The sequence below is a fragment of the Rhinolophus hipposideros genome (assembly GCF_964194185.1).
Source record: "Rhinolophus hipposideros genome assembly, chromosome: 22".
Taxonomy (NCBI): Eukaryota; Metazoa; Chordata; class Mammalia; order Chiroptera; family Rhinolophidae; genus Rhinolophus; species Rhinolophus hipposideros.
The window spans coordinates 3,979,448-3,989,889 of NC_138068.1; positions in this window are offsets into that span (position 1 = coordinate 3,979,448).

Consider the following 10,442-nt stretch of genomic DNA (forward strand, 5'->3'; position numbering starts at 1 on the left):
ACGGGTTTAAGCATACAATATAATGATTTTTAGTACATTTCCAGACGTGTATAGGCTTCACCACAATCCTGTGTCAGAACATGTGACTCACTTTTGAAAATGGTGATTTTATACTTTTCAGTTAACTTTTATTCCCCGGTAAAGAGAGTACCAGAAGCCCCCAGTGAGGCGGCATTTGCCCTTTGGCAGGCACTCAGGCCTGCAGACAAAGGCAGTGCTTCCACCACTGCATTCTGGGCCTTCCTTTACAGTCGTCCAGAACCTCACTACTCAGAGTGGACACCCTGAGTTCTTGGGTTCACCTGGGAGTTTGTTAGAAACGCAAACCTCAGCCCCCTCTCCAGACCTGCTACATCAGAATGTGCATTTTAACATGACCCCCAGGGGGTTTGCAGGCACTGTCAAGTTTGGGCACTGCTGCTCTGTGGACACCATCCAGTTCACACATGTGGCACCTTCCTAAGGAAACCTCAGCTCCAGCCTTGGTGGCCACACTCTCCAGCTAGATGCCATGCAGGCGTGACTTCACTTTTTGTTTCTGTTCCAGGGCATTTGTGGCGTGCCTGGGCAGCTGTCCTCTGCTGAGACATGTGGTCCTGTCTGACCCTCAGCTTCTGGTCCATGGAGATGACTGCCTCACCCGGCTCGCTCGGCTACTTCCCTTCTAGTCTCAGCAACAGTGAGCTAATTGAGCTGCTCCTATACCTCTTGGAGTAACTTGGGGGCCCAGGAAGCTGTAAACCCCCACCCTGCTATTCCCATGACATCCTGGGGCTACCCCCGTGGCAGGGCTCCGACACCCCTCTCCTCTTCCTTCTTCTTGTCACTGTACCTCCAGGAAGCTGACTCATGTCCTCTCTGCCTTGATACTCTGGGCAGCCATATCCTCATGGGGTCTTGTGCCCTCCCAAGGGGGCTCTTCCTGGAAAGAAGGCTCCCTCCCCCTGCCTCTGCTTGTGGAGAAACTTTGCCCATCACAGGGATGGGTGAGGTGGGAGGCCAAGTTTTCTAGGAAGCTTTTCCCTCCGTCAAAACTGCTCCCAGCTCTGCTTTCCCCAAGTTTTCTCCCCCCCTTGAAAGATGAGACTTTTGAAACCCAAAAGCCGAGGACGAGCTCTGGTTTTCCTCTGCTTCCTGGAGCATCCCTCTCTCTCAGAGACAGTGGCACCAAATGCTTCGTTCCCACACTAGGTGAGTCCTGAGGGGGATTAAATGCTAATTTAATTTTGACTCAGAGCGTCATCTCTTAGAGCTGGTGGTAAACTGAGCGTTGGTCAGTCTTCTGGAGTCTGCTGCTTTGGGGGGTGGGGTTGTAGTCATTGGTCAGGCACCAGTGGTCCCAGGACACTTGGTCCTCACACGGCCTGATGGCACAGAATGTATGTGCCTATTTTGGTGGACACGACAGTCTTGGCCAGGCTGAGAACCCTAGTATCGGGAGTTCCCCTTCCCAGGCAAAGATCAACTGCAGTAAGGTAGCCGCTGCCTCTTCCTAAGTTTGTCCCAGGCCCCACCACTCTCTATTGCCTCTTCCAGGCAGCGCTGCCACCTATTTACGGACTTGCCAGCTCCCTGAAAGCATTTAGCACTAGATGAATGGTTTAGGCCTTTTTCTTCCCTGCCTATAAGCATTTAAAATCAGCTTAAAGAGAGGGGAAGTGAAAAACATGGAGATGCCAAATCATGTAATATTTGAATAACGACGGCTGCCGTGACCCGCTGTGATTTATTTTGAGAAAGGCTGTAGATTGAGCAAGTCCTCCTGCTGTGCCTTCTCCGGGAAGTTTAGAATTAGAACCAGAGGATGTGATTCTGTTGAACTTTTGCCAGAGCAAGGTCAAGAGGGAAGACCTTAACCTCTTCTATTCTGCTTCAGACCCCATGACCCTACTTTTGGAAGGAAAACAAAAAGTCTTTCTGGCATCTTTTTCTATGTTTTTTTTTGGTTGTTCAGCATAAGTTTTGCTAAATCCTTGGGAACAAGCACTCCTAACATCCTGTTTTCATATGTCCACAGCGAAAGATAAGGATCTAACTTAGATTCTGATCCTAGTGCAATAAGAAACAATTTATACAGGGCACACAGGTCTTCTCCCTTCCCACAGCCTGCCTCTGCCCAGATGAATGCAAAGCCTTCATAGTTCGTGGAACTTTCCTTTCCCAGGGAGGCTGAGGTCAGGGCCAGCCCAAGGCAGTTCAGGGCCAAGGAATGCAGGCCCTTGTTGGGCGGGGGGTGGCAGAGCTGCCTGAGGCATGCAGAGGGTCTGGCAGATCTCGGCTTGGTCTTTGCATGCTGATGCTGGTTTGCCCCGCAGTGAGGCAGACCCATTAATTTGGGCACCACAGTGTAGGAGAGGAATCTTCAAGTATCCTGGGATCATCTGCGTGAGTAAGTCAGACGCCTCTGCAGGCTGAATCCCAGCTCGTATCGATTGCATCGAGCCCCAGTAATAAATTGGGTAGATAAATCAGCTGGGAATTAAAGCAGGCACAGGGTAGGCTGGTTATAGAAAACATTTCAGTTTAATACGTTGACTGGGAGTGGAGCATCATTTCACAACGGCGCCAGTTTGCTGATGACATAAAATAGCGAGGTGGCCGCCACTTGCAGGAGGCGGCCAGATGTATGCTAAATTATCGGGCAATGTGGACAGGCTGATGAGCGCTCTGTGCAAGTTCATGGCCGAGCTGTGTTAGGGAATGAGGTTGGGGCCAGAAAGCCACCAGCTGCTCCGGTCAAAAATGGTATGGAATACTGATCAGCTGCTGTCCAGCCCCAGACGTCCCCTGGCTGCTGCAGCTCTGTCCCGCCCATCTCAGAATGGAACCCCATTCACCCCTACGTCCACCCCACCTGTGGCAAATCTTCCCACCCCTTCCACCACCGAGCCTTCCACCCTGCTCAGTGTGCCCCCTGCGGCCCTCCATTCTCCCCGCAGCCTTCAGAATGATCTTTCACAGCAAAACTGGGATGGCATCTCTCCTGTGTTGCAAACTTTCAGTGGCTCCACATTGCTCTTCAGATAAAGTCAAAACTCCTGACCCACGGCTTTGAGGTGCCCCATGCCCCACTGACCTCTTGTGGGTCTCCTTCTGGGCCACATTCCTTTCCTCTGGTCTCAGGCACACGGCCTTCTTTTGTTTCCTTCCTGCCTTAGGCCCTTTGCACATGCTGTTCCCTCTGCTGGGGGTGCTCTGCCTGCCTCTCCTGTCTGGCTAACCCCACTCACCTCCCATCAGCAGCCTCACCATCACTCTACCCAGCCTGTTCCCCATCCTTCGCCTGGCACGTTCCTCAGAGCACCCCTTCCTTCTTACCAAAATTGTAACGAATTATTTATGCTGTCATTGTTGTTCCGTGTCTGCCTCACTCACTGAGGGGAGCTGCCTCATGAGGGAAGGGACAAAATCTCATCTAGTTTAACACTATGTCTTCAGGGGTGGCTGCAAAAAGGCAGTACCTCAAAAACATGAAGCTGAGGAAAGGAGCTGGTCACAAAAGGCCACCTTTCGTCGGGTTCCATTCATAGGAGGTGGGCAGCTTAGGCAAATCCAGACGTAGAACATAGATTAGTGGTTGCTTAGGGCTGTGGGGTGGGGGAGGGAGGGACGGAGGGTGACCGCTAGTGACTGTGGAGTTTCTTTTTGGGGTAATGAAAATGTTCTACAATGGGTGATGGGTGCAATTCTGTAAAAAAAAACACTAAAAAACAGTGAATTTTATACTTTACATGGGTGATCTTTATGGTCTGTGAATTATATCTCGATAAAGCTGTGCTGTTGTTGTTTTAAAGGCATTCGGCAGATGTGTAACAAATGAAAGGTTGTGGAGTTCAAGGCAAAGGGAAATTCTCCTCTGAAGAAAAGCAGTCGAATTGATCTGTGAATACGATTTATGATAATGGGCTGGCAGAAGCAATGCCCGTGAGGTCCGTGGTTGGCTGTGTCCTCACCCACCAGCTGACCCAACATGGGAGAAGAGAGAAGAGTGGTCGAAGGACGGCAGGTAGCTCCTGGCTGGGGGATGGGGTGAGTGGGGTGCTGCTGACGAGACTGGGCTTAGTGGGGTGGGCAGCTGGCTGGTGGGATGGGGAGCACAAAGGTGATGAGTTCAGTGTGGGCATGCTGCTGAATTTCAGGCCAGAGGGACACTTAGGAGGCAGCACCCAGGTTGGGGCTGGAAGCCTCGGCCTGGGTCTCTGAGGCACATGGGTGTCGGGGAATCCCGCAGGGAACTCTGGAAAATGAGGGTGAAGAGGGCCAAGGAGAGACTGAGGCAGCACCCTGGAGAGTGACGCGGAGAGCCAGGGGCCGGGGGAGCCTGGGGCCCTGGGGAGCAGGTGGCCTGCTCCCCATTCCTTCTCACCCTGTCCTCTTGGACCCTTGGGGTCAGCCTTGGGGCAGGATGAGGAGGAAGAGGGCCAAGGCCTTTTCCATGGCTGGTGCCTTTGTGCAGCAGGAAAAGGGTTAGCATCGAAAAACATTTGTGGCATTTTTGGGAGTCTCCCCTCCCAACCCGATGCCTCTCGAGGTCCCATTTTTTCCTTCTGCAAGTAGGGATAATGAATGCCGCTGATGGGACCCACACTCTCCATCTCTGACCAGCTTGTGGGTACAAATGGGGCCACACCAATACTCCAGATATCACTGAGATTTGCTCTTGTCACCTGGGGTCTCAGGAAAGCCCCAATCCCCTCTCCACCCCAGACATTTCTGGAGAGTTCCAGGTTGTCACATATGAGCTCATGGGTTTATCTGTTGGCTGTCACTGCCCTCTGCTGGTGTTCCTGGGCGCTGCCACAGCGGCCACCTTCTCTGTGCTATGGGCCAGGGGAGAAAAGACCCCGACCCTCGGTGATGCTGTTGGGGTCCCCCAGGGGTACTGACAAACCCAGAGTCTTACAGAACTTCAAGGGAGGCCACTAGGTTCGCTGGGGCTATGCACCTCGCCTGTTCTCTGTGATTCAGACATAGAATTTCTCATATTAATCGCTAAGTCTTCTTCATATCCCACGTACCCCTCCTTGCTCCGTGCCTGGTGTTGCACTAAAATCTCCATGTCCCACATTTCACAGAGTGCCCACGACACCCTAGATGTGGTATTGTCATCGCCACTCTTTACAGGAAGACCCCTTGGAGGCCCAGGGGGCTCAGAGAGGAGCTGGGACTTGAATCTAATGTGACCAAAGCATCGAGAGGTTTCTGAGTCCAGTCCCCTCACCCCACTGTGGTGAGCAGCTGTGATGCTCAAATGCTGGTGGCCATCATGTCCCATCTTCATCTCAAATCTGCACCCCTCTTTGCTTTCCTCACACTCAGTGCCTCCTCACCCTGCGTGGCCCCCGCTGCTGTGTGTACGCATGTGTGTGTGCCTGTGTGCCTGCCGAGCTTGGATGTGTGTGCATGCATATCTGGGTGTCGAGGCATATGTGTGTCTGTGTGTCTGTGTGTGTCTGTGTGTCCACGTGTGTGTCTATGATTGCACATGCCTTTCTGTGCGTGTGCACGCGTGTCCATGTCTGAGTACTGCATCTGTGCCTAACTGTGTGCATACGTCTGGGTGCATGCATGTTTTCCCTGTGTGTATGTGTGTGTCTGCTTGTGTGTACACATGTGACCACTAGTGAGACTGCAGTGTGGCTGGAGGAGGGGGCGAGAATGTGGCTAGACAGTGGCTGGCCTCCTCCCAGCAGGCCTGGCAGCCTCAGTAGAAGAGCCCTCTGTTAGGGAGATGTTCCCCCGAGGGTGCCAGGTAGCTGCTCTGGGGCAGGAAGGCAACCCTGTGCACTTGGCCGAGACCCCGGGCGCTGGGCTGGGCGCTGGGCTGGGTCCCCCACCCTCTAAGGCCTGTGCCTACTCTCCAATCCTCAGGCACATTTTCAAGCCTCTGCGGCTGTTGGACACCAACTCCATTGGAAGCAGGCCTTCCCCAGGAGGTTTTCTGCCTGTGACCCCAGGTGGCGTGGGGGGACTTTTAAGTCATAACGGGGAGCTGTCCACATGCCTGCAGGCCAGTGTGTCTCCCTTGTGTCCTGGTCACGCACAGAGGTCTGTTCTGGGGAGTGGGGGAGAGGCGAGGAGCTCAGAGCTCACAAATCCCTCCAGACATGGTTTCAGGTGGCTTGTGTGTGGCCCTGGGTTCTGTGTCAGCGAGAATGGTGTTTATCTCTGTACAGGAGGACACAGAGGCTTCTCTCTAGAGAGAAGAATGACGATGTTTGTTTTCTCCCAAGTAGTATCCCTGATGACTTTAGAACTCAAAAAAGAACATCCTGCGAGACAAAAGCAGGGTATTCTCCTGCGTCATTTCTGGGGGAAACACCCCTAAGTTCCCCAGTCGGGGGAGTCCTGAAGACCGCGTATTCTCCTCGGCCACCCGTTAGCGATAAACCCTCTGGGTCACTGTTTGTGTAATGGCTGCTGCCTCCGCTCAACTCCACTCCCCAGGGATCAGGGGCTGTGTCTTTCTTGTCTGAGTGAGTGAATGTATGACAGAAATTCTCTGTATTACTCAGGACACTTTTGAGTGTAACTGTCGGAAAATCAACTCAGACTGGCTTTAGCCCCAACTGGACATTGTTGGCTTGTGATATGGAAAAATTCAGGAATCCCATGGGGTTTAGGTATGGTCCATATTGGTTCGGGCAGTCAAATGGTGTCACCAAATCATTCTCTTTCTTCCCCATCTCTACTAATCCCTGCTTTTCCTTATATGTTTGTGTCACTCTCTTTGCCTGCAGTTGGGTCCCTCCAGGTATCAGAAGATGATGGTGGCAGGCAGCTCCACCTTATGTGGTCTTCCTACCTCCAGAAGGAAAACGTCTCTTAGCATCAGGTCTGAAACTAATCAGGAAGTACCTGATTAGTCTGTCTGGGTCACATGCCCAGTAGAATGCAGTCTTCTAATTGGCCAGCCTGGTTCACGGCCCGCCCCCCTGTACCTGTGTTAGGAGTGGGGTACCATGATTGACACATGATTATAGATACACGAACCACTAGAGGTGGTTTCCTGAAGGAAAGAGTGTTGAGCAGAAAGAATGTATTTTTCTATTCATTAAATTCTTTTACAATTAAAAAAAGGCAATATCTCTTTCTTTTCCTAGATTGACCTGGTTTGAAAATCAAACTTCATGTGTGGCTTTTTATCTAACTTTGAGAACTTTCGCAACTCCTGTGACATACGGAACTTAAAATAAAATTAAGGTAAAAACAGAATTTGACAGTAATTTCCTAGCTGCTGCCTTTTAGCTTTTAGCTGTCGGTACGCTGAATGAGGACATATCATGAACTCAAAATGTGGTCCCCAAATGGGTTTTCTCTGCCATTATGGTGTGACAATTAGGTACCTGGGACACATTACCCCAAATGTCACTGGGGACAGTAAATGGACAAGATCCATTCCCCCATGGTCTTGGGAATGAGATCTGTATGACTGGCCATTGAAAGCCTTAGTTCAGGGTATTTATTTTTTTCCATTAACACAACTGAAATTGTACTGAAAGCTAAGTAGTCATCTCTGGGAGGTGAGGGAGTCTCAGGTAGAAGTTGGGGAAGAGGTGTGATTTTAGCACCTGAAGTGGGACGTCTGTGGCCTGGCTGTCTGTGGCCACCTGCAATCCCAGTGAAGGGGTCCCGGCCAACTCCTCCAGCCTTCACAGTACCCAGGGCCACTGCCATGTCCCTGTCATCTGCAGATTCCTGGATTTCTTCCCTCCAGGTTTGTCTAGGGGAAAAGGGTGGTGTTTGAGTCGAATGTGGTTGTATTCCAGCTCCTCTAATCCAAGCTCTGTGACTCTCCCCGCATCTGGGACACGGACACCCAAGAATTCGTTGACAACAAATACCATATATTCCTGAATATATGGGGTCCCGAAACACAAGGGGATTCTCCCCACTTTCCCAATAGGATCTAAAAGCAAAGAGAGCATGTTGGCTGAGATGGAGATGACGTCATTAAATGCCTACTTATAATGTTTCTATAACTAGCTATAGATGCATTGTTAGAATCACATAATTCATGAGCTGTTCCTATGGAAATTCAGCTAGTTCCCTTCGTTTCGTGAATCAGTTTTCACACCAACTCTTCACTTGGGTCTCCTCCAGGGTCATCACCAGGCCTTTGGAGGGTTCAACCTTTTCCAGAACTCAGCATCTTCACTCCCACCTGAGCTCGTGAGACCCTGCACTTCTCAGGTTCCCTCCGTGAGGCGGTCACTCAACACGGAAGCATGTTTGGTTGGGTGAGGACATCACCAAATGCTCTCCATTTGTGCTGTCGGTGCAATCACTTACCTTATTGAATTTTAAAGGGACCTCAATAGGCTCATCATGTTAGGTTTTTAATGCTGTGTGACAAATTAGCACAAAATTAGTGGCTTAAAACAATAGCCATTTATTATCTCACAGTTCTTAGGTCAAAAGTCTGGACGCAGCTTAGCTGGCTTCTCGAATCTCACAAGCCTGAGATAGTGTCAGGCTGTTCTGCAAGGTCAACAGGAGAAAGAAAGATGAGAGAGAGAGAGAGAGAGAGAGAGAGACAGAGAGAGAGAGAGAGAGAGAGAGAGACAGAGAGAGAGAGAGACAGAGAGAGAGGAGAAGAGGGCAAGGGAGGGAGGGGTAGAGAGAGGGACTCTCACCTCTAAATCTTCTTTCAAAGGATAATCTCCCTTTTGAGTAATTTGGAGTTAACTGATTAGGGACCTTAATCACACCTGCGAATCCCCTTCACCTCCTAACAACGTAATCATGAGAGTGATATCCTCTCACCTTTGCCTTATTCTGTTGGTTAGAAGCAAGTCACAGGTCCTGCCACAAGTCACAGGTCCCTCCAGGGAAGGGACCACCCAAAGGTGTGGACACCAGGGGCAGGAGCGTGGGTCACCTGGGAATTCTGCCTTCCATGCTTGTTTGAAACAAGAACAGTAATCGCCTCTCGCCTCTGTGGAGACCTTTTCTGGGTAATGAGCAAATCAATGGTGGGTTTCTCTCTCCTCTCTTGTTGATAATGTTGAGGTGAGGCTCCCCAAGAAGCATTTATTGAGACTCCACTTTCCTTTTTTTTTTTTTTTAAGATAACATGTCTTTCTCAAACACAACTTTGTTGTTAAAAATAAAATATTTGCGAGGGCAGCTGATGCTATGAACAGCTCAGTAAAGGACTCCCACACCCGCAGCTCCCTCTGTTGTGAGGGATTCATCTCTGCAAGTTTTCCTCCCCAAAGCAGAGGGCCTGGGGCGTCTGCAAAGTGGGAGCGGACTTCTCTGCCCCAGCTGGTGTTTACTCGGCCCTGGTCTCACATTGACTAAGTGTGCTGGGGAGAAATGTACTGATGTGATCAGCAGCTCACCTCTCCAAGCTCTGTGCTCCTGAGAGCAGTGGGGGGCATGAGCCTGTTCGCTTGCCCTGCATGCCCCAGAGCTGGGTCATGGAAAGTCCACGAACCAGGACTTTCACCTGGAAGGTGGGGTGGGTTCGGGGCAAACCCTCTGATGCTTCAGAGCAGTGAAGGTAGCTTGGGCCTTCCTGGGTGGTCTCAAGGGGTCCACACCCTCTCTGAGTCTCAGTTTTTCCACTGAGAGGATGGGCTAAGGATCTTGAAGATGCTGGTCAAAGAACCAAAGTCCCTGTTCCAAGGGTCACCGTGAGTGAGGGTGGAGCAGGGGTGGCACTCAGGTCTGTGGGACTCCTGCCCCCTACGCCAGGAGGAGGGGATTCAGAAGGCACCCAATGGGAAAGGCCCCGATATTTTGCCCCAGCTATTGGATTCTCCATGAGCTTCCTTAGCAGATGGAACGTTGCTCTTTCTGCTGATGGCCGGCACAAGTGACAACCCATTGCAAGGTTCTGAATGGTGTACAGGAAAGCAAAGGCTGTCACCAGGCTTCTACAAAGGTGCCCGCTTAAGGCTAACTGCTTCACAACCCTTATCAGCTCATTTAATCCTTCCAGCAACCTGTGGGGTAGAAACAATTGTGATCCACTCAGCGTAGCAGAGGAGGAAACTGAGGGTAGAGAGTGTGAGTAATTTACTCCAAGTGGCACAGATGGTACGAAGCCACGTGGGGACCCAGCCAGGTGTGTCTGCCTCCTGAGCCCCTGGGGAGAAGCACAGGCCCCAGGAGAAAGGATGGGGGGAGGACCACAGCCTGGCCAGAGTACCCTGGGGAGCAAAATTTAAGGGGATGATGGAAACACTCAGTAATCAAAATAAATGATATCTTAATGCAATTTTAAAAAAATCAAAATTAATGCAAAAAAATCCCTGATGAACAAAATGGCAACGCTTTAAATAAAGACAGATAAGTAACAGGGCTGTGCTGCTTGGTGTTGGAACCTCAGGCAAAGGGAAAAAATCAGTAATACGGATGCTGGATTCATTTACGATCTCCATGTTTTTGGTCATCGTGGATATGTTGGCGCTGACCCTGAATTTTTAAAATGT